Genomic DNA, 25,252 nt, shown 5'->3' with positions numbered 1-25,252 from the left:
GGAAATCTGCATAACTCAGTGAACCAGTATTTTTCACATGACTAATGCATTATGTTATAAAAATCATGCATAGGAAAGGTCTATTCAAAAGGCAAGACAGAGGAATGAATTTCAGTGTTACAAAGTACAAAAACTGCATTGATATGGTTTCAGAATCTACACTGCAACTAACTTTTGAGAAACTATACCTTATCTAATTTAGTACAATATCAAATAAAAATAGCTACAATTATCTGAAAAGGCTATTTAGTCCTCCCTTTTCCAACTACATCTGTGTAAAACTAAGTTTTCTATGCACACTTCAACCATATCACAACAGATTAAAGGTAAAAGCAGATAGAAGAATCCATCTGTCCTGTATTAGCTAGACATTAAAGAGGACTGAAAAAATGTAAACTACCACCACTATTTTTTATATTGGAAAATAGACATTTTTAATAAGATTTTTGTTATTTATGTTAATATCTAATGGTTACTGTTTTCTAAATAAAATAATGAACATATATTTTTAGTTTATTTTAATTTCTGACATAACTGTCCATAGATGCAACCAAAAAAATAAATAAATAAATGCTCTTCGGGGTTCATGACACTTTTGAGAATATAAAGCAGTCTTGAGATCAAGAAGTTTGAGAAATACTGTGCAAGGGCACAAGCAACAAACACCCCAAAACTTAGGAGCTGAAAATTTTATCTATTATCTCACACATTTTCTGAGGGTCAGGGAATTCAGAAACAGCTTAGCTGGATGGTTCAACCTCAAGGTCTCTCTTAGACTATAGTAAGCCATGGGCCAGAACTACAGTCTCTGAAAACTTGACAAGACTTGGAGGATGTGCTCCCAAGTTCATTCACCTGGCTGTGACAAGAAGCTTACTATTTACAACCAATTATTCTCATCTCTTTTTCCCTTCTACCATGTTACTTTCTGCCTTGATTTTTCCTTGTTATATTTCATCAGAATACTAGGTTCAAGTTATTTAAAGCAAAGCCAAGAAATTCACCATACCTTTGAGTAAAAAGATTTAATAACTCCCTATTATTCCACCAACAAAAAAGTAAAGACATGGGGGGAAAAAGTATTAATACCATGCCTGCCCTGCCTCCAAAGTAAATATTATCTGTTGCTCATCTTTAAAGAAACAAAGTGGAAAATATTAACATTACAAAAAAATACAGAATAAGAACAAAGTTGGAGGTCTCACACTTCCTGATTTCAAAACTTATTGAAAGCTACAGTAGTCAAAACAATGTGGTACTGACATTTAAAAAGACATCTAAACCAACAGAATAAGAATAGAGAACCCAGAAATAAATACTCACACATGGTCAAATGATTTTCAACAAGGGTGCCAAGACCATTCAATAGAAAAAAGGACAGTCCTTTCAACAACTGGTGCTAGGAACACTGGATATCCTAATACAAAAGAAAGAAACTGAACCCTTACCTTATGCTGTAAAAAATTTTTCCAAAATGGATCAAAGATCTAAAATTACAAAACTATTAGAAGAAAACAGGTGAAAAGCTTCATGACAAAATTTGGCAATGATTTCTTGGATATGACACCAAAAACATGGCAAGAAAAGTAAAAACAGACAAATTGGATTAGATCTAAAACTTCTGTGCATCCAAGGTGCGATACTGTAAAATATACATTTGGTCCTGGTCCCCATTTCTGGAACTGGGCTCCTAAAACCCTAGGAATTTCCTATGTGATAAGAGCAATAAAGATATCCTTTGCTATTCATAACAAGCCCCCTTCAGCCACCTATGAGTTTTTAATAATGAGGTGATTCTTTAGAAAGCTCTAAGGATGGGGGCGGGTGCTAGGGGCACCAAACTTGAAGGAAGGGTTGAACTTTTAGCCCTACCTGCTCCCCAGGGAGAGAAGAGGGGGGCTAAAGGTTGATTTAATCACCAATGGCCAGTGATTTGATCATCTGTGCCTATGTAAAGAAGGAAAGAAATTTGAGAGATTTCAGGTTGATGAACGTGTGGAGAGCTCCCAGAGAAAGCATGGAAGCTTCATATACTTTCCCACGTATCTTGCCCTATGCATCTCTTCCATCTGGCTGTTCTTGAGTTATAGTCATTTATAACAAACCAGTCATGTAATAAGTAAAATGTTTTCCCAAGTTCTGTGAGTCACTCTAGCAAATTAATTGAACCAGAGGCAGAGGCCTGGGAACCTCCCATTTATAGCCAGTTGCTCAGAAGTACAAGTAACAAGATGGACTTTGAACTGGTGTCTGAATTGGGGTGTGGGGAAGGTACGGGTGTTCAGGCACAGGCTGGTGGGACTGCACCCTTAATCTGATGCCAGATCCAGGTAAATAGTGTAAGAACTGAGTTAAACTGTCGGACACCCAGCTGGTGTCGCAGAATTGTTGATATACAGAACACCCACACATCTGATGTCAGATGTGAAGTTGCGGTACAGTACTGAGAGTAGAGGAGACACACAGGAGTGTTTTTCCTTTACAAAAAGACACAATGAACAGAGTGAAAAGGCAACCTAAAGAATGAGAGAAAATATTTGCAAAATCATGTATCCAATAAGGGATTAATATCGAAAGCATATAAAGGACTCCTACAACTCAACAAAAACACAAACAACCCAACTAAAATTATATGGCCAACAAGCATATGAAAAGATGCTCATCAACCTAATCACTAGGGAAATGCAAATCAACCATGATGAGATACCACCTTAACACTCATTAAGATGGCTACTATAAAAAAAACAAAAACAAAAATAAACACAGAAAATAACAAATTTTGGCAAGGATATGGAGAAACTGTTGAATCCTTGTACACTGCTGATAGGAATTTAAAAGGATACAGCCACTATAGAAAACAGTACGGTGAAATCCTCAAAAAATTGAAAACAATTACCATCTGATCCAGCAATTCCACTTCTGGGTATATACCCAAAAGAACTGAAAGCAGGGTCTCAAACAGATATTTGTATACCCATGTTCAAAGCAGCGCTATTCACAATAGCCCAAAGAAGGAAGCAATCCAAGTATCCATCAACAGATGAATAGATAATATGATAACACACGTACAATGTAATATTATTTATCCTTAAAAAGGTAGGAGAATCTGACACAGGCTACAACATGGATGAACCTTGAGGACATTATCCCATGTGAACTAAACCAGGCACAAAAAGACAAATACTGTGATTCCACTCATATGAGTTACTTAGAATAGTAAATTCATAGATATAGAAAGTAAAAAAGGTTTGGGTCAGGGGAGACAGTGAATGGGGAATTGTTTAATACTGTTTAATGAGTATAGTTTTAGTTTTCCAAGATGAAAAGAGTTCTGGAGACAGGTTGCGTAACAGTGTGAATGTATGTAACATTAAAAAAAAAAAAAACTCACACTGTACTGTGCCAATATATAAATAACATACACAAGATTAAAATTTAAGATATACAAAATCACTTCCCCATTATATATAGTTTTTAAATTCTCACCTGATTTTTTTGTGTTAATTCATTAACTGAACTTTTAAGTTTCTGTAGTTCCTGCACATATACAGCAACTTCCTGGGGGCGTTTGGCAAGTTCACTTCTCAGCTGGCTTACTGTGGCCTAAAAAGAAAAAAAAAAAAAGAAAAAATTAGAGCAAACTAAAATGAAAAAGGAAATGAAAGCATCCAGAGGTTTTAAGATTCCATAGATTTTTGTCATTGTTGTTGTTAAATTGAAATAATCCTTAGAAATTTCAACTTGGTTCTTTATCTTACCACCCTCTACTGCCACCCCACAACTTCTTTGACTGAAAATTAATTTTTAAAATTTATCCAAAATGAACAACTTTATTTAATAATACAGTAAGTGAAAAGTTGACATCCTATTTTATGTGTCTGAAGTAAGCATCAAACTGCAAACTTGAATTTACTGGCTTTAAATTCTATACTTTAATCCTGAATTTAAAAAGGATATGCAAGTCATGCCTGTATTTTCTCCCAACTTCTATAGCATAGCCTTTTCTTTTTACTTCAAAATCATGTTAAATGCAAACAACCAACACAGAAACACCTTTAAAGGTGGTGAATCATCTTTTTCACTGTAATTGAAAGTACCTGTCAATAGAAGTTATCAAACAGAAATTATATGTAGTTTCACTAACCTGGATCACACTATGATCATGGATAATAGCTGGACATGAATTTGCTTTAATACATTTTAACATTTTTAAATAAAATTAATGTCTATTATTGAAACAATGATTTGATCATTTAGTAAATAATATAAGAGGAAGATAAGCAAAGATCTTGGAAATACAAACTTTCTATACATGAAAGTTTTAACCACTACAGAGACTAAGTACTGTTTTTAAAGTATGGTTTCCTACAACTGAAAAGAACTTTGTATTTCTAATTCATTGTTTACATTGTTAGTAAATAAACTTTATAATATGAATATGGTAAACTTTTTTAAAAATTTTAACAAATACATCAGCAGTTACTATATAATATATTACAAATGAGTACTTTCATCTTCAAGGGGGAAACCTTAGAAGGCTACTAATTTATTATAAAAATAATGCCAAAAGATCTTTTGCTGTTTCTTTTGGAAACCCTTCCAGAATGCATGGCACCTTTTTTCTTTTTAAAGATTCTCACTAGTGACAAAACCAAATCCACTATAAATGGATGAATATATAAGTTTTAGAAACAAACTAGTAAACAAGGTAGGTGAACTGAATGATCAAACACTTGGGTTTATCTTATTTAATAACCATAAATTAATGAAACTAGTTTTCTGAGTGTTTTCCCAACTGGTTTAAAGTCAACTAAAAGAGGTTTGAAAATGTTTTGGGGAATGGCAGCATGTCTGAGATATGTTCATGGCCTTACCTTTTATGGAAAATATATGTATAAAAATATATATATATATATATATCATATATTTCAAAAAAGGGAATGTTTAAATATTCATGTCTTTTTAACTGTGTTCAATTTAAAGTATATCCTAACACCTTCTGTCTTAAAATGGTCATGCATCCTTCACATGGTTATAGGTATTAAGAGTTTACTTCAAATTGCTGTATCTAACAACTCTGAATCTCAGAATCATTTTCTATTAGCAACACTATGGATATTAATAAAAACATTAAAACAACCTGGCTATTTCAAATTACTATGTTTTAATCATGTAACACAAATGCCTACTTATCACACAAGAAAAGAAATTATATTTAAATCCCTACTTGTAAATATCCTATCAAAGGAATGACTAGAGTATCTCGCACATAATAAACAGAAATAATAAACAGTATGTACTAAAGTGCAAATTTTGAGTATATTTCATTAAAATACCCTGATTCCACTTTAAAGTCTGTAAGATGTAACATGTCTATCTTGCTGATAAATTCCAAAATGCAGAAGAAACTAAACAAAGAAAACATATCCCAATTTTGTTATTTTTATAGCTTTTAGATATGTTCTTATACATAATTTTATAATGTATCCTTTGTACACTAAATATGTATTTTTTTAAATTATAATTCATATTTTTAAAAATATAAAAGCAAGAATTTTTTTAAATTTAATTTACTCAAAGAGGGAAAAAAGATGTGGGAAGAGTATATACCTAAAGGTACATTTTAGTTGTGGGGAAGAGGAGAAACGGGAGTGAATTACAGGAAACTTTCACTTTCTCCACTGCACAATATGAGTCATTTTAATTTTTTACAATGATCATGTATTATGTTTCTAGTTAAGAAAAAATACAGATTGAAGAAAGACAAAATTTTCAAAGAAAATAAATACATTCACTATTTAGTTATCACTATGGTGAAATTCAAACAAAGAAGATTCAAGCCACACTGACACTCCTTACTAGTTAACAGGCGAAGCTCATCTGTGCCCGGAGGCTGTAACACTTGCATTCCCTCTTCCTGAGAATGCTGCTCCCAGTTACTCACCATACTATTTGCTTACTTCATTCTTTCCCATGTAACCTCGTTGAGGATATCTTCCTTGATCATTCTAAAACTGTCCCATATTACTTCCAGCCCCACTACTGCCTGTATCTTGCTTTGTTTTTCTTTATAGCACTTTGCATGAACCGACTTTCTATCATGATTTGGTTTACTTACATATTATTTGGCTAAAGGAAGATAAGCTTTATGAGAGCAGGCACTCTGTTTAATTCACTCTTGTACTCCCCACACCTAAAATAGTTGCTGGCACTCAGGCATTCAAAAAATACTCACTAAAGGGATGAGTGACTCTATATCCTAGAAGTTAACAAATATTTGTTCCCATGAAAACAGTATATAAGATCCTATAAAATAGCCTGCATTCCCTTGAAGCCATGTTATTGAATTTAACATCAAATTTTACTAGAAAACTATAAATTACAAAAGAATTAAAGAATGATATTTCAAGCAAACATCCTGCTAGTGCTTTAGGATTATAATTATTGTCCTCAAATTCTACTACTCTTAGCAAATAATTATTTTAAAGATGGTTAAAAGTTTGCTTGGTTAATAAAACAAAAATGAGTATATCTTTGAAGTTCTTATATTGCCTTGAAACACAAAATTTGCCATACGATGAAAGAAGGTGCTATATTAGAAGTATTACTATTATTCAAAGCCTTCCAAAAACACATTACCTCAAGTTTAAGCATCTCCATTAGAAAGCAGAAAAAAAAAAAATGGATGAAAGGTGGAAGACAAGACTGACAAAAGTACACATTGAACACACGATAAAAAGTCCAAACACACTACTAATCTCTGATCTTACACTAGCATACTTTTAAAAGTTATTCAAATGCTCTTTCATAACTATGCATGAGTGTAATATTACTTATTTTGTATCTTTTTAAACTTTTTAGCTTTAAAAATTAGGACTCAAATGAGTATATTTGGAATAGAAATAAAATTTTTAAAGAATCATTTCATTAAAGACCACACCAAATAAGCTGATTACCATTTTGATATTTTCAAAAATGCAGATTTTTGGAAATAATACTTTTATTAACCTTTAAAGCCTTAATTTCTGATCTAAAGAATAGCTAATTATTTATAAAGCCCTTTTAAATGCTTTAAAATGAGTTATTTTTCTATATGCCTTTTAAAATATCTGGACCAAAAAAATGAACTGTCTACAAATGCATAAGGTATATTTTCAATGACAGTAATGGAACATATTTAACAATGTACACCAGATTATATATCTTCAGCCTAAACTAGAAATATCAAATAAACCACTGCATTTTTCACTTCTTTAATTCTTTTAATGTGTTTTGTTTCTGATGTCAATATTTAGGTTCAGTTAAAGCAGTAATATAAAAAATAAAATTTTTTTCTATTAAGTTCCTTCAGTGCTATAATTTATTAGCATGTTTAACTGAGAATAAATAGAATGGAATTTTAATAAATTAATAAAATAAATGTCATATATTTAAAGAGTAAGCAGAAGCTAAAAGAGTTATAAACAAATAAATGAGATGGAAGATTAAGACGGTAATTTTTTTCATATGGAAATGGTATGAGACACAACTCAAAGGTATTTAAGCTATATTCAATACAATATGTCAAAATTTAAAAAGTAATAATAATAAGTATTAAGTAAAGATTAATAGCACAAATTTACTTACAAGGCAATCATCAGATCACCTAAAATGGGAGATAACATGATACAAAAAGAACACGGGCTTTGTATACAACCTGGGATCTAATGCTACCTTCTTTATATTAGGTACATGGCCTTGAATGAGTTATTTAACTTCAATGAGCCCAAATTCCCTACACATAAAACAAACTTAGTACTTAACTTACATGGTTAAAACAAACTTAATACTTAACTTACAGGGATAAAAGAAACAATTGAAACCACATATTTAAAGTGCCTAGCATAGTGTCCAAAACCTAAGTGCTCAAAAAGAGTTTGTTTCTAATAACAATATACTGCTCTGACTCTCAAGCTACTATTTCCTAAAGCTATTCAAAATATTTCAGCATAATCTGAGGTCTTGATCACTACATATTTATTAACTGAACAGCAAGTAAATAGTATCCTTGTTTTATTAAAAATATGATGAAATATTAAATCAATTACCCTGAAAGAACAAATCCCTGTATTTTAAAATTTATTTCAAAACACTTAGAAAGATACATTTTAGGAAAACTTAAAAGAAATTAAAATGTGAAGAATGGATTTCTAAGCCACTTTTCTTCTTTCTCAGAAATATCTTTTCTAGAGAAAAAAATAAATCATTGTTTCCAAACAGACACAGATCCAGAGACATAGAAAACAAACTTATGATTACCAAGGGGTATAAATTGAGATTTCGAGATTTGCAGATACTAACTACTACATATAAAATAGATAAACAAATATATACTGTGTAACACAGGGAACTATATTCAGTATCTTATAGTAACCTATAATGAAAAATTTGAAAAGGAACATATGTATGTATGTGTACGACTGAACATCATGCCAGACTTTGACACCACACTGTAAACTGACTATATTTAAAAAAAAAATTTAAATTAAAACAAATCATTGTTTCATCACCCATGTTGACAGGTGGACAATGTGGGAAGATACTAAACCCTTTCACCTCAAATCTTTTATGTCTAGTTAAAACTTTCTCATCTCTAATGACCTATTCTCATTATATATAAACATATTTTAATCTACATGAATAAAAACAAATTTATAAAAATCCTCCATATTAAACTTAGAGTAATTCTTTTGCGGGGGGGTAATTAGGTTTATTTTTTTATTTAAATGGAGGGCCTAAGGATTGAACCCAGGATCTTAGGCATGCTAAGCATGCACTCTACCACTGAACTACACCGTCCCATATAGAGTAATCCTTAAGTAAAATATTACTTAGATATATTTTCCCACATATATTTTTCCCAAAATATGTAAGTTTATTCTCTTTGGTGAAACTCTACTTATATAAGATGTGTATGTATAACTCCATAATTCTCAGTTGGAAAAGGTCAAAGAGGATTGCACATTAAAATAGATGTATTCTAAAACTACCATTACTGTGATTCAATTTTAGTCACCCTATTACACTTATTTTGAAATTTCAAATAACATTAAAGGAATTTTTTAATCAAAAGAGTGTAACTTTTTTTTTACTAGTATTTGAGAAATACTAGTAATCAGGCATATTTAATTAAAAGTAATTCTTATTGAACCACAGAAATAAATGACTAGATTCACCTAGGTTCAAGTATTTCTACTTTAGCATTGTTTGAATCAGGCTTTTCCTCATGAGATTCTTTGATTCAGACTCTCCTTAATTATACATTGGGAGCTTTCATCTGGCTTTGATAAATTCATGAACTCCCTGAAATTGTTTGAAAAGTTGTGAGATTAAATGTCACTGGGCTACAAAGATCACTTTTGGGAAATCTACACCTGAGGTTCATGAAGTCTGAAGTGTTAAGCATCATAAATTCTCACATGCCTATATGTGTTATACCATAAACTTTTACCATTCCCCCATTGATAAGATATAGGAGGAAGTAAACTAAAGAGTGACATACGTTATCTATAATATTTATACTTCATTGGCTTATTAATATGTTACCAATTATGAATAGAGTGGCTTTTAGATCACAAGCTGAAAAACTCTAAGAGATGCAAATTAAAATATCACTACAACTTAACTTTTTAAACTGAAAACATGAAAAACAAACATCCACATCACATAAGGGAGCTTAAGAACTGCACATAGTAGTAGTTATAATAAAATATCTCCTATAATACAATAAAAAAAGAACAAAGGCTAGCATTTTTAAGAGAAATATTTACTACATATCCCAGAGCTTGTCATACACTGACATAATTACATAAGGGATTTACAGGCCAAAGTCACGTGAGCAATAGAAGAAACTGAGAATGTTTATCTTGGAAGACAGAAAACTCAGAGTAAATATGAATAGTCTTCAAATATTTCATGTGGAAAAAAAGAACAATTTATTCTGTGTAATTGCTGAAAACTGAACCTGTGCATGCAAATTACAGGGAAACAAATGTCAACTCAATGGAATGGTTGACTTATGAAGAAATGTATCACCCAGCAAGAGTTGTAGATCACTTACCAGAGATGCTATAAAGGGGATTCTTGGATGCAGTGTTAGACTGGATGATTTTTAAGACTCCTTTCAACCACATAATTCAATAATTGATAAACAAAAAACAAGTCTACTAGAAAATAAGCCTTTCTTGAATATTTTTTTCTAAATATTGGTAATACAATTGAAGAAAATTAAATCACACTTCCTTTACCCAAACTGAATTTAGGTAAATTCAATTAAAACTTATTAACTAGCCTGGAGCAAATTTAACTTTAAATATCATTTCTCCACAATATACCATTTGTTAAATAGAATAATACTCTTTAATGCAAACATTCGTCTCTAAGTTTCTAGCTTCATAAAACAAAAATAAATAATACTATCAAACCATACTGACTATATACAAATATTACTCAGACCAAATGAAAGAAAGGCAAATACTGTTTGATAGGTCTTCAGAAAAAAATCTCAAATCCTGGCTTTACTCAACAGTATACACTAAACAAGTTAACAATAATCTCATATAAGTGCAGTGAACTTCATTACCTCTGAGTTAGCATACTCTGTTTGTAACTTTTTGCATTCATCTTTGAGTTTTTCAGATTCTTTCTCACGTTCCAAGGTCATGTTATCCATTAGCGTTTGAACTTGGACCAGTTCTTTCTTTAGCACAGCAACATCTTCTATACCAGGTCTCCGAAGCTATGAAGCAACACATTTCCATTTCAATTAAAAATTACAGTGAAACTAAAATAACATATTTTTAAAATAATTTTACTACAAAGAAATCAAAATAAAAATAATCTTTAATGTCAATTATTAGATTCCGAACATCAAACACTAATGTCTTCCCTTCAACAGTCCTCTCCTTTTCCCGCTCTGCCTCATATTTAATAGTATTACCACTCAACGTGCAAACTAGCAAATTCACAGTTGTCCTCAGTGCTTTAATTGCTTTCCCTTCCTTCGCAAAGTACACTCACTGGTAATAACAATCACTTGATAAATGCTAAATTCTTTCATTTTCTATCTTAGGAAACTGGTAATAAAATGAAGGAGGAGCAAATATAAGCATAATTAGAGTCTGCTGCAGGTTCAATATAGTTGATTCATTTATTCATATATCTATTAAGTACTAAATAAAGGACAGGAAGGAGGCAAGAACAGATCCCAGGTTGTTAAGCCTGGGGAGAGTGCTGAAAATGGGTAGTACCAGTGACATAAATATAGTTATGGAGGAAATATGATGACTTGATGTTACACTTGTCCAATCTGAAATCGAAGCTAGAAAAGTATCCTAAAAGTAGGTGGATTTATAAAACAAAGTTCAAAGGACGGTAAGATCAGAGATGCAGATATGAAAACTACTAAGTAAGACAGATAATATTAAGACAGAAACAATAAGAATGTTAACATCATAAATTATGTATTGTAAACTTCAATTTTTACTTTAAAAATCATATATGTAGGTGGTAAAACTATGGAGAATTTATTTCCTCCATTTTACTCAAGCTGTATTTCTAAAAAGTTTCATCAGAGTACATATTTTATTTTTCAATTTCAAATAAGGTTTATAGTCTAATAATGGTTTCTAAATTACCAGTTCAGTCTTCAGATCTTGAATTACAGTTGCCTCTTTATTTAATTGGTCTGTCAGATGTGTCACTTTTTGTTCAGCAGCTTCTCGAAGACTCTTTTCTTCATCATATTTTGACTTTATATCTAACTAAGGATAGTTATATAAATATTAGTTTCATGACATTAACTTTAGAGAAGAACAGTTTTATAAATTATATTCCAGTACATAGCTATATCTGTATCTATCTATATATATATCACTCTAATTCAAATTCACATTCCTTAGATAACTATAAATATATACAATAAAATTGTGCTTCTAATTACATTAAATGATAAATTTAAAATGATCAAATGTCTTTGTCTACGTAAATTCCACACACTAAATTACTAATTAGCATTTTAATGTATACTTAATCATACATAATATTTTACCCAAAAGCATGTAGTTGAAAAAATTACATGTAATTGATAGCATAAACAAATACTAACTCTATATTATTTAACTTCTTCAAAATGTTACTTGTTAATCTTTAAGCATACCCCAAAAGAAAATTCATCTTCTGTAAAGTGAGTCTTTTGAAAGGCAGAGATGAGAGGACAAATGAAACAATTTATAGAGCACTCTGTTATCATTATAGCAACTCTCTTACCATTAAATTCCATTAATCATCACCATATTAAGTCTAACAAATGCTTTATCACACTAAAATACGATGTTTATTTCTCAAACATACAATGGTAAAAAGGTAATGAGACTGATTTATTGGCTAAAAAAAATTCTGATTCATTTTACCTGCAATTTCAGTGGCAAGTTGGGCTGCTTTCTGTTCAAATAAGTCTTTCATTTGCTTAATATTAAAATTTTCTGTTTGAGCTTCTTCTAATTGTCGTTCCAAAGACTGTAGTTCTACAAAAAAAGTACAGTAGCTATTGAAACACAATATTAATTACATTTCCTAATTGTTATTACTTATATTTTAATCATTGTAGTAATTAAAGACAATCAACATGAGTCTACTATCCAATTACAAGCAGAGTATCTTCACATTTCAAGAATTAAGCATATGTTTCATTTAAGGTCAAAGTCATAATTTACAAACATATAAAACAAATGAAAGGAATACTCAGCATTCACACCCAAATGACATAAATGTTTGTTTAAAGATTATTTTGATTTCATATTTCAGTTATTGTCCTAAATCTGTCAACTGACCAAAAAGGAATACATTCTCTCCTCTGATAAAATGTACTATAATATGAAATGTAATTAGAAATGTTTTAAGAACAAGCAAGGCCTTATGTAAAATAATCAACTAAAATATGCAGTAAACTTCTACTATTTCATTCTAACAAAGAAAAGAGATATCAGAGGGACATTAAATACAACAGCTAACCTCAAAATATAATTCTGATTAATTCATTGAGCATTTCTCCAGTTAAAGTCCATTACAAAGATGCTAGTTTCATCTTTCCTTCATTTCAAGAGAAAAAGAGTGCATCTCTTTAATATAGATTTAAATTTTCACTAAACAACCATATTAATGTAATATTCCAGAATTTTGTTTATAACTTCAGAATATAATGATCTAAGGAGACACTAAGATTTTCGTTAACTGATTAAATTATGAAGTTCACAGGCAACAAACATGCTGCTCAGCCTAGAATATGACTGTTAATCTTCACTGTTTTAGAGCCATGAAGTATCCACAAAACAAAATTCACGTAGCAGGCATCAGAGAAAAAGAAATAAGAAAGAATGAGAAAGATGAAAAATAAAAATGGAAAAAACAATAGCTTCAAGTAAAGTTACCTGCTGGTGAATCAGCTACTAATCCATCAGGTTTAGACTCCTCAATGAAAACAAAAGACAAATGCATTAAAAGGAAAAGACAATGCTGTTACAATTGCCAATGTGAAAAAAAAAATCTCTGAAAGCCACAATCTGTCAGGTAAGTAGCAAGATTTTGACGAAAATTAAATTTTGGCCTGCTTACATTCTTCAAGATCACTAAGGTAACACTAAGCAGACTGGCATAAAGATCTAAATACAGCTCAGTTCCTCTAAGACTTTTTGTATGTTAACATATTATTAGATTTTTAGGTCTTGCAATAGATGGCATCTTAAATCCCATAAATCCAATAACAGATAAATAAGATAAATTATTACAATTATAAATATAGATTCTAAAGCAAATACTCAAGTTAGCAGGTAAGATTCAGTCCTACAATATTTGAAAATTTTCATAAGCTAAAATAGGCCATGAAGCAATCACTACTAAAAAATGGCTTTTAAAACATAAATTTTTAATTCAGGATCATAAACTGTCTTTAAAAGAAGCAGAAATAAAGAATATATTCCATAAGATTTAATTTACCACATGCATTAGGAATAAAATAATATACCACCTGGTCATTACTTCCATATTCTAAAAATTATATATATCTAGAAGAGTTTAATAAGGCTTCTCACAGTGTATCTGACTTTTTATTTTCCTACACATTGATTTAAGCATATTGACTATTAATAATCATCAATATTTAAAATACACTTTCCCCAATGGTAAATTTCTTATTAAGGCAATTGCACTGTGGAAGATGTATTTAATGTATTAAATGTAAAACAGTTGTCTCAAATGAGGAAACAATTTCCTCTGTGTTTTCAGGTACAGAAAACAATATAGCCCATTTCTGATTGTTAATAACATCTACATAAAACATGAGTAAGTAAACTATAAGTATTTTAGATTACTAAAAACCTCTTTAATGTATCCTCAATTACAGAAGCTGAATAGTAATAAGACTCATATCTTTTTATCCATTTGTTTTTCTTCTCTAGTCCGAATGACGATTTTTGATGAAAAGATAAAAAAGGCAAAAAGACTAAGAGTCACAATGTGCTAAGATAATGTGCAAAAGGATTATTAATTCCTTTATAAAAATATTAAAGCTACTGTTAAAGGGTATCCACTTTATTCTTATAAATGAAAACTATATATGCATTAGGTAAAATTATTCTAGGATTCTTTATGTAATTTTCGTATAAAAGTCAAGATAATTTTAGTGTAAAACTCGTAATTGGATTAAGACATTTCCTTAGAAAATATATTAAACTATAAAGATTATGAAATATATGTATATATTTATATATATAGAATCTAGGATATCAAACGAAATCACTAAAAATAACCACTTCTGTTACCACAGTGACTTTTCTTTTCCTCATGTATTTTTTTTTGTAAAGTTGTATAGCATATGTATCTGTGTGTGTACAAGGACACATAAAAATTTTTATTGAGTTTTTTAAAATCTAACATTAATACAAGAGTTTTCCCATGCTTTCAAACGATCTCCACTAATATAAACTATCCGCAGTTAATAGTTCTTTCCCTCCTAACAGACATTTTAGTGATTTCCAATTTGTCACCAATTCTTTGAAGAGTTTCACTGTTGTCTGAACTTATTTATACTTTTTAAACATTTAGATATATTGTCAGAAAATAAGAATAATGTAGCCTGATATAAAAAAAAACCAACACATAGGTAAATGATGCTTAGTGGAACACCTTTAAAGAGTTATATCTTAGATTCCCATATTTTGGTTATATTCATTTGCATTCATTAATATTAAAACGGGTATACATGCAGGATATTAAACACATAGAAACAAATTAGGAAGTTATTCATATCAGGCCACCTGCTTACAAAAAAATATTATGCTTAATTTTCAGCAATGAAAATAAACAACTAAAAACACACTTCAAGTACTTAAAAGCAATTACTTGCTGCTGTAGCCCTTGAAACTTTTCTAATTCTTTCTTTCATTCTTCTGAGTACCATTTTTCTTCCTAAAGGAAAAAAATGCCTTTTAATTAGTAAATTTTAAGACTTTTTTATCTGAAACATTGAAAATAAACACGTAAAATCATTTTTATTCTTACCTTAAGTGAAGCTTGTAGGTCTTGGACCTCTTGTCTAAGTAGTGTTATGTCATCTCTAAACATACATTGGGAAAAACAGGAATTAATAGTTAATGTTCTTTAACAAGTCATGGCTAGTGACTGTATATTAGTATTCTAGTTTTCTCAATTCTTAAAAAAACTACTGTACATTTTATGCATAGTGGAATATACATATAAATCCCTTAGGAGAATAATTGTATTCCTAGAGTATGTTACTTATAAATGGAAGAACATTTTATCACGGAAATGATAGAACTGTCAAATGCCTGAGCCAGAAACAAAATACCATTAATTTACCAGCAAGAAGTATCCATGGCTTCCTATTGCAGTTAGTATAAAATCTAAACTCACTAATAAGGACTATAAAATCTGTACAGTCTAGTCCCTGCCTTACCACTCTCCCCCTCACTCATCTAGCTCCAGCATTACTGGCTTCTTTCTGTTCTTTGAGTCTGAAATGCTATTTCCTGGCAAAACTTCACATTTTGTTCCCTTCATCTAAGAGTCAGTCTGATACAGAATAGTGAGAGACCACCCGAAGTCCTAATGCAGGAGAGATTCCATGAGAAAACACATTTGGGATTATTATTCGGGGTATAAGAAACATGTATCTTCCCCTGTTGGATTGTAAACAGCAGATAAAGGGACCCTTCTTGCTCCATGCCACTGCAATGCTGCCATGGTAGAAGACACAATAACTGAAATGAGTAGACTGAAAATACTCAAATGAATTCATTCTAGTACAAAAGGAATAGGAGAACAGGATCAGTTCTAATGATGGGGAAGACCAAGTCCACTACAGCACAAGCATATGAGAAAGGTAAAAGATAACGGGACAATTCTGGTGGAAGAATTATTCTCTAGGATGGGGGTGGGGGTAGAGAGTAAAGGGACAGAATCAGCTTCATCTGTGAAACATGGTTAATGATAGGAAAGGAAGGAAATTGCCAACAAAGAAAAATGTAAAAGATGGAGAATTGAGTCCTCTATTTTTTGTACTCATTCATAAGTAAAGAATTAACTCATTGTTCCACAGAATTTGTCTACTCCAGACTCTCAAGCTGTTCAGTTTAACGGGGGAAGTAAACATGTAAACAAGTAAAAGCAATAGATGATCATCAGTTCTATGACAGAAATAAAAGCAGAGGCATAAAGACAGTGATCACTTCTACCTAAAAGCACTTCATGATGGAGATAAACTCTGAGGTAAAGTCTTTAATCTCTGAATACAGAAGTAAAATTAGATAATAGATTCCTGTGTCTTTTGTTGACTCTTAAAATTTATCTTTATCTGACACTTTCACTAATTTTCATTTCTCTGTTGTGTGTGTGTGTGTGCGTGCATCCCCATCCCTCCCTCTCTCCCAAGTGGCCCTAGGAACATATCTATTTGTAGAGACCACAAGCCAACTGGAGAAGACTTAGTCTTTACATGCATACGGACAATTGTGGGTGTGTTTTAAGTTTTCCCTACTCTTTATTAATCTTCCAAATCCATGTATAAACTAAAATGATGAAGAGAGGAATTAATAACAATATACTTGAATGGCTCATACTAAATTGAATCAAATTGCAAAGAAGATAATCCAATTCAGTTTCTAATTGGGTGAACTTAGTTATTCCAATTAATCTTTTAAAAAGTGCCACTTCAACAAATTTGTGAGAGTAATTTGCCTATCAGTGTTTAGAAGGAAATATAATGAACTCTGTTTTCAAAATATCAACAGTGAGATGTTCCTTTGGAACATCAAAAGATACCTAGTAGGCAACTTGGGAGATAATTCTAGGTTGGGAATGTAGTTTAGGAGGAAGTCACAGATGTAGATATCATCACACATATAGAGGAAGAGGAATACATTAAACAGATCAAAAAAGAATGATAACAATGGTATGTTGTCTCAAAAGAGCAGAACAAAAGACAGCCAGTAAACCAAATTTGCAGAGACTGTGACATATGGTCTACAAAGATGGCTGCCATCAAGTTCTTCCCTTCTCATATGTAAAAGCCACCCCTTCACTGAAAGACAGTTTACTTCTTGGCCTCTTGAATCATAACTGGCGTTGAGCAGTCTTGTGGCTACTTTAACCAATAGAATAGGGCAGAAGTGACATTCTGACACTTCTGAACCAAACCTTAAGAAGACTGACAGCTTCTGCTCCTTTCCTCTTGGAATGCTCTTTATTAGGACCTAACTGCTATCCTGTGGGCAAGTCAAAGCAGCCACATACACAGGTCCATATAAAGGAGAACTGAGCCCCCTGACATATAGCCCCAGCTGAGCTGCCAGCCAGTATCCAGTTATATCCCCCAGCCATGAATGTGAGGCCATTTTGGCCCTTCTGGCCTTTTCAAAACCCAAGTCTACATAACTTAAGGCAGAACCACCCAGTCAAATCAAAGAATCATGAGAAGTAATACACTGTTAATGTTTTAAACCATTAGGTTTTGAGTGGATTGTTACACAGTAATACATAACCAAAACAAAGGTCTACTAAGATAAAAACTGAAAATAATCCTTTTTTTTTTTTTTTAACTGTTGGGCTTTGAGGGAATAGTTTCAGAGCATGGTAGGGCAGAAACCAGGTTTCAGTGAGCTAAACATTGGATGAAAAGTTAAGGGTAGACTGAATGAAAATTCACGTACTAGGCACTAATTCGTAGATGAAAAAGCAGCTCTGTTAAATTGACACTAAATATAAAGGCACTTATACATGATTTAATATAAATATATATTTTATATCTATTTCCTAACAAATGACAAAAGAATGGTACCAAAATTATTAACTCATACACAAAAATCTTAAAGAGCATTAATAGTCACATGAAAAGGAAAGATTCACACATCCCAACAGCACTGGTTTTCCCACATATTTTAACAAATTAAAACAACCATATTTTATAGTTCTTTATTATCAACCATAATGTGGTCATAACCAACTATGAGCCATTTTTTAAAGAAAAACATGAAACAAATTTTTTACAAGTAGAATAAAATCAAGATTTCTCCCTTAGTGGGAATATAAGATAAAGAGTTTTCACCAATAGCAGAAGAAAAGGAAAGTTATATTGTTGAATGCCTTTCTAAGTAATTATATTTTAGCTTGATTTAATTTTAAAATGGTCAGGCAAAATTGCCAAGAAGCAGAATGTGTATGTGTGCTTATTATATTGGTGATTACAAAAGAAATTTTTAAAAATAATTATTAAATTTAACTCTTGGCTAAATTAATTATTTTAATAACTTACTATAAAATCTTCTAAATAAAGTATATCATTTTTTATTAAGCAGAGTATGCTAAATATAATTTAACCTTTTGATAAATCACAACCTTCTTTCAAAACATATCCTCTGAACCATGTTGTAGATGCTGATATAGTTATTGGTCAAGGATAGAATAAGTTATAACAATAAAGGAGGAAGAAAAAAAAACAATAAACGAGGAAGCCACAATAAATGAAGACAGATTTAAATTAAATAATATAAAAACACTATTTTCAAAAACTAAGTATTCACAATGAAACAATGGTATCACACACATTCACTACATTACACTTCAAAACTATTATACTGCACCGCTTCAGAGCAAGAGCTTCTCCTCCATGACCTGAATCATTGCCAGCATCATGAACTGCCTCATAGTGTTTGAAAAGTTCATCAGCAGATCCAAGAGATTTCATACACTGGGGACATATGAAACCCTAAGAAAGAGATAGAAAAAGGTTTCAAAATAGTATTTTAGTATTGCAGAATAACCGTTTGTATGTTATGAAATACAGTCACATGTATTATTCACACCAATGGTACCATTAAGTAAACTCTAATTTATGGTGTTAAGTCCAAATTCTGGTATTGCGCAAAGGTACGTCACTGCTTATCCTGGATGCAGTTTACAAGATACAAAGAAAACCCTTACAACCTTCTTTTAGGTTGAGTAAATTAATGGTAAGAGAGTTTTATCCTGAAAAGTCAATTCTAATCTCAAAGTCTAGTTGAGAAGATTTGTCTTCATATCCTCCATCTCTCTAGACAATCCTCTTCGTAGATAATACCTGCTCCAATCTACTTCAAAGGAATGATAACCAAAAAATTAAGAACATGAAGTACTCTGATCATTGAGAAAAAAGGTAATGTAAATAACTCATAATTACCACAGAGTTATCTACAATGGTTGAGAAGTATTCTAGTCAGTAATGCTAACCGAAGACTAACATAAAAATTTTAAATTAACATATAGTCCTGTACTTCTCTTCTAAGAACTTGTGGTTCCTCCATACCCCATTTATACTTCTGTAATTTGTCTCTTCAAAAATTAAGTTTCTTGAATTACCTTAAAAAATATATATATATAGTCTATATATATATAGTCCTGTAAAATAATAAAAACTTACAAATAATCCCAGAATGACTATATGGTTATGGCATACAAGGTCCTTCATGTGTATTACCCGAATGACCTAACCAGTCTGATGTCTGGACACCCTTCCTTACTCTATACAACATGGCTCAACTATACTGAAGTACCTATGCTTCTCTGAACACACCATGGTATCTCACATTTTTATCCTTTTGTATGTATATTGCTATTTTCCTCCAGCATTATTATTAGTGTGTCAAGTTTCTACATTCACTGCGACACACAACACAAAAAAGATTTTAATCTATGTTTCCCTAATGGCTAGTGTAGTATTTTGAACATACCATGTATTTCTATACTGTGTATTTATTTAGTGAAATATGAATAAACCCAGTAGGGAAGAATTTGGGGGGCGGGGACAGAAGAGCTTCAATAGTTTGCAGATCACAAAGCTTCCAAGGGACAGATTGAGCTAACTAATAAAAACTCTGGATACATAAAAACTAAAAATAAATAAATAATTTGTGCTCTTTTGTTGGCTGTTACACAAGTAATATACCCTTACTTATCATTTGTGCATATTATATGGCAAAAACCAAGGCTCACTGAGCATAACATTACCAGACAATGGTGTAACAAGTATATATAAAGGATTATAGGAACACAGGAGGAGAGGTATCCAACTTTGCCTGTGGTAGCAGTTAATGCTTTACAAAAAATACAGATACACATACATATTGTGTATATGTGTATATATACATATATGTAGAGATATGTATATATGAGACATTAGAATTAGGTACTAAAGAATAAGTAGGAGGAAAGAGACTAAATAGAAGTTTACTTGTCAGAAATAAAGGCATTCTAAGCAAATGGAGGAGCATGAACAAAGATGAAGGAAATGGTATGAAATACAGTCGTGCTGCATTTAGGAAGCAGAGGTCTGTTCTGATTACAGAGCAAGAGTGAAGGGCAGGGGCACTATAGGTGAATGAATGCAATGATCTCCAAGAAACTCCTAAAATAAGCAAAGACAGTAGTACTGAGGCTGTGCATTTGGACATCAGAATAACGCATCAGGATCCACAGATATTTGATGCTCTGCTGAATTTGATGTCTTCTGAATGAATGAATGCTCCCAATCTATGAGTTAATCTAGCTGATGTTATGCTCTTTTTTTAAAGCCACCTATTATCTACCATCATGTTTCATAACCGCTCTATATTATGCTTTATTTGGCATTCTTGTAAACTTCTGCCCAGTAACTACTGTATCACACAAGTTAACATGCTTTTGGTGCAACAGCACATAAACCCCTATAATATTTAGCTTGTCATCTCTCTTTTGCGTCTCAGCTTCTTCTAGTAACTAGAAGGCAAATTACAGTGTTCCTCAGGGAATCCACACCCCGTTACATTATTTAATCTTCACAACTTTGGCTTCTTGACTATTGTCTCTACTTCCAGGTTTTGGCTTTAGATACCTAAGTATGCCAAAAAGCTAGTGATCACATTAAGGTATGTCATACCCTCTTAAAGCTTCTAAGTATTACCAGATTAATATTCCAGAATGAACTGATTCATCCCTAAAGAGAAATTTTAGAAATTCAGTAATAAATATTTAGTTATAGAAATATTCCACCTAAGTAAATTTTCCATGTGATTAGAGCTTTCATGGATGTTTAAATAAAACTTCAGTTTGGGGACATTTCTGATAAAAATAAATCTTCCTAAATTACATATATGCACTTTCTCACCTTCTTAAATAGATGATATTAAACCTTTGCTTAATGTCTAAGCAGCATAAATATTAATCACTGAATGAGTATCTTCCACTCTGTGAATTCTGGCAAGCATCTTTAATTCCTGTAACCACATTTCAGTTTTTTCTAAACCCTGTTTTGTCTTTCAACAATCATTTCTAAAAATTATTCATGTGCTATTTCTAGCAATGCTAGCCTCATATGAATGGGAAGGGTATACTGGGGGGGAGTCTATTAAAACTATATCACTCATTTAAAATAAAAGTAAAATAAGCTCAGAATGAATATCTGAGAGATGTCCCATGAATGGGACTTTGTGATACTAATTCTGGATATTAAGAGATTCCTCTATTTTTTCTAAAATATTGTCAAGGGGACTGAAGTTGCTAGATAGCATAAAACACCAAATAATAAAATACTCAAAATAGCTAGCTACATTTATTTCCCTTAATCATTCCAAATTTCTCACCAACTTACACACACACACACACACACACAGGTTAAAAGCAATTAAATACCTTACTCTTAGCTTTCAGTTATCTGCAACCCTTTCTCAGATCCACTGTAGCTAAGAGCTTATCTTAACTTGATACTGATGATACCCTGTTGTACCAAGTATCCTTTCAGGTAAAAGGAAAGTTCTTATTAAGTGACAGGGAGAACAGGTTGTCACTTTTGATTCTGGCTATCCCATAAAGAAAAGCTGACCCATATGTTCTGGAAGAAAGACAACTGGTAAAATGCTAAGCAGAGTTCCAAGACTTTTATGCCTCTATCTTTGTTCACACTGCTTCAGCTAGTTTAACTGGTATCCTCCCACAGGCACCCGTTCCCCCATCACCCTAGAGAATGTCTGGTTTAAGTGTTCCCCACCAAAGTTTTTCTGCAGTTTCCCTTAAGTTGAATTAGACATTGCACTCTTTTGCAAATATGTATCATAGAAACTTCCTGGCATAGAGATCATATCTTATTTACCTTTTTTTTTTTTATCCCTTTTATCTACCAAAATACCTGGAACATAAGAGGTACTCTATTAATGTGTTAAATAAGTGGAGGTTTGGTGAGATTGTTTTCCTTATATGTCATTATCTCATAGGAAAAAGTAAGTGTGATTTTTTTGTCTTTCATGGTTAAGAAAAAGTTTCATTCTTTTATAAAACTTATAGAAGAATTTTTTAAAATCTATGCCTCTATTTGGTTATAGAATACTGTAGTCATTTTCAAAGGAAGAGACATAGCAGGATCATCTGAGAAACTGTTTCCAGCCTAAAAATTGGCAACAATTCCCCTCACTGGTTCCCACCCCTAGCCTTAGACATGCATCAGCCCCACACACTACAGAGAAACATTTGGGTGACCCACTGTTCATGGTAAGTATGCCTCATTCTTTCCATCAGGTCTGGGTAGTCAAAACAGAGGTTGAAACAGTGGTAGACCCAGGTTCTAATGCAGTGTATTTTCCCGAATAAAGACAGTGACAGTTCACATGCAAAGTCGTCTTTAAGAGTAAAGCATTAATCTAAAACATTGTAATATATTCACTGATAAAACATTAACTAATAAAGATATAATTATTGAATAAAAAACTCACTTTATATTTCAAATTTCATGGCAAAATTTATGCAAAAATATTAACTTAAATGTTTATATTTGTTTACAGATTCACAAAGAATAGCCAAGCCAACTTCCCAAGAGCCTCTTTTCCTTACTGAAGCTTCTTTAAAGCATGCATAATTAAAGCAATCCATATTCCCTTGTAGCATAAAAAATTAAGCAACACCAAGGCCAGGAAAAACAAAGCTATTTTGAGCAACCCATAACCAAGCTGCTAAAACAAAATATATAGGACCCACAGTAACACTGGAGTCATTAAGAAGTTCCTGTCCTCTTGTCTCATTTTCAGCATGCACTTTCTGGTAATGCTCCGACAAATCAATAGCAGTTATACATCTTTTCATACATAATGGACAGATGAAACCCTGTGAAATAACAACTTTTAGGAGGATATACATAAAGTTATTTATGAAACAAAATATAGACAGTAAAAACAGACATAACAGGAAAATAATTAGTATATCTCTTTTTAGTATATAGAAAGGAAATTTTTAAGCAGTAACTGCACGAAAGGTGAAAGACCTATCCAAAGTAGGACTTTGAAAATTAGTTTCCATCCTCATGCTGCAAGTTTCCTCTGGTTCAGTATTATAGTAACCAGCTGCTTCAGTTGGAATATAACTACTCTTTTTGTTTATAATACTTCGTTCTTGCTTATCTGAGAGCCATTATTGGCAAACTAGTTTTTATTTTAGATCAAGAAATGACTGGCAGTTTTAACAAATACCTTTATGTAAGATAACATTCTCAACAAAAAAAAATTCTTATGATGAAAGCAATTTTTAGTCTTCACCATATTCCACTAGCCTAAGATACTATTCTTGTCCACACCCATGTGTTCCAGTAGGTAGGTTTCTAGTAGGTAACCTTTTATTCTAACTTTATGAGCCAAATAAAATCATTTAAAAACAATTTCCCAAAATCCCTATACCTAACAATATCTATATTTTAAATGTGAGATGTTACACTTATCTTTGGTTTGGGGTTTTGTCAGACAGGAACAGTAAAAGGATAAGAGGATAGAGGAATTGAGAGGATCAAGGAGAAAGTAAATTAAATGAAGACAGTGGTGAAGGACAATAGGTTATAAAGTTTATAATGTTATGGGTTTGGTGTCAAAAATAGATGTGGTTTTGAGTCACAACCAATATTGACTATGTGAATTTTAAAAGTCACTTTATTTTGCTAAATATCATTTCCTCATCTATAAAATGGGGCTGATATTAGTATCTGTTCTTCTAGAGTTATTGTATAGTATATAAAATGCTTAGTCCAGTGCCTGAGACATTATAAGTGCTAAACAAATATTAACTGTCATTGGATGTACAGTTAGAGAGTAAAGGAAATGAAGCTAAGAAAGGCTGAGAGACTAGAAGAAAAAATAGAAATTAAAAACCTGAAATACTCAGTAAGGCCAAAGAAGTTAAGTAGTGAGGAGAGAAAAAGTTTTTGCGAGGACAAGCGGTTAAGGTAAAGAATGCAGAGATACGATTTTATTTAACATTTCAGATGAAACTATTCTACCTGATAAGAAGATGGAAGGTACTACCATGGGCTTGAGTAACTAGAAAAGAGGTAATAAAGATCATTGGCACTGATAACATTAAGAACTGGGAGGCTAAGATGTTCCTTGAGTCTCTAACATCACTTAGGACCATAGCAAGCAAGAAGACTGCAAACAAATGTTCCAAAGTGAGAAGCAAGGCAGGGTAGCAGTTAAAAGCCAGTCCTGGGCTTGAAACCTGGATTCATACCACTCTTAGTAGCACGTATGACCTTCAATTTCTTCATCTTAAAGGAGGTAAAAATAACACCTACTTCATATGGGGGAGTCGCATGAGAATTAAATGAAATAATAAATGCTAAGTGCTTATCACAGCATCTGATATAAACAAAAAATTCAAT

The 25,252-nt window shown here is 31.9% G+C and overlaps 1 pseudogene; it reads right to left on the bottom strand.

Annotated features, from left to right (window-relative positions):
* Positions 1–25,252, bottom strand: part of LOC116156438 (early endosome antigen 1-like) — a 64,179-nt pseudogene that overhangs the window by 8,188 nt on the left and 30,739 nt on the right.

This window comes from Camelus dromedarius, chromosome 21 (assembly GCF_036321535.1).
Source record: "Camelus dromedarius isolate mCamDro1 chromosome 21, mCamDro1.pat, whole genome shotgun sequence".
Taxonomy (NCBI): Eukaryota; Metazoa; Chordata; class Mammalia; order Artiodactyla; family Camelidae; genus Camelus; species Camelus dromedarius.
The sequence above is the reverse complement of the archived record's forward strand: the minus strand, read 5'-3'. Positions and strand labels throughout refer to the sequence as shown.